This window comes from Nematolebias whitei, chromosome 13 (genome assembly GCF_014905685.2).
Source record: "Nematolebias whitei isolate Nwh7 chromosome 13, NemWhi1, whole genome shotgun sequence".
NCBI lineage: Eukaryota > Metazoa > Chordata > Actinopteri > Cyprinodontiformes > Rivulidae > Nematolebias > Nematolebias whitei.
The window spans coordinates 10,011,819-10,012,603 of NC_056510.1; positions in this window are offsets into that span (position 1 = coordinate 10,011,819).

The following is a 785-nucleotide window of genomic DNA, read 5'->3' on the forward strand; positions in this document are numbered from 1 at the left end:
GAAACATGATCACGCCTCGCCTTCCAGCAACACGTGTGTGTGTGTATATATATATATATATATATATATATATATATATATTTCCCCATAATGAGCATTTTGACTGCATGTTTTATCTGCCATGAGCTGCTGTTGACAGGCTTCATGGCTGCTGTGTTTGAGTTTCCACAGCTGCCTTTTTTTGTCATTAGGGCACCCATTTATGAAATTTGTCCTTTAGTTGATTAGTTTATTTTATAGATCACTGTAGATCTAATATGGAAAAAAGATAAAGCTTCTCATGGGAATTATTTTATGTTTAAGCCATTATAACAGCCTGATTTGGATGAAATGATAGATACAGCTGACAGAACTTCACCGCGTTTCAACTGTTTCACCACTCAGACAGCAGAGAGCGCTCTTTTCCAACCTCACCGTTTCATGGATGAACATTGAAGGGGTTCCCAAAAGGACCAGAACGGCTTTAATACCTGCAAAACATCCAGAATCATCCATCCAAATGTTTTAAGTGATGCTCTGTCTGCTGGAGGGATGTTTTTTTAGCTGGACTTTTTCCCTTTCCAGTCAGTGAAGTTGCCTTCTACCTGAGACGAAACCAATTAAACCTTTTAGACTGTGTGACCGTTATAAACCAGCTGCAGGAACTCCTCCAAGTGACTTTAGTGAGGCTTTAATATTCAGACCGTTGCTCATTTTATTTTCTGAATTATGTTTAATAAATATTTGATCAAGCTGATTTGCTCATAAAGCTTCAGAAATCCCATTTGCAGTGTGTATGTATATAT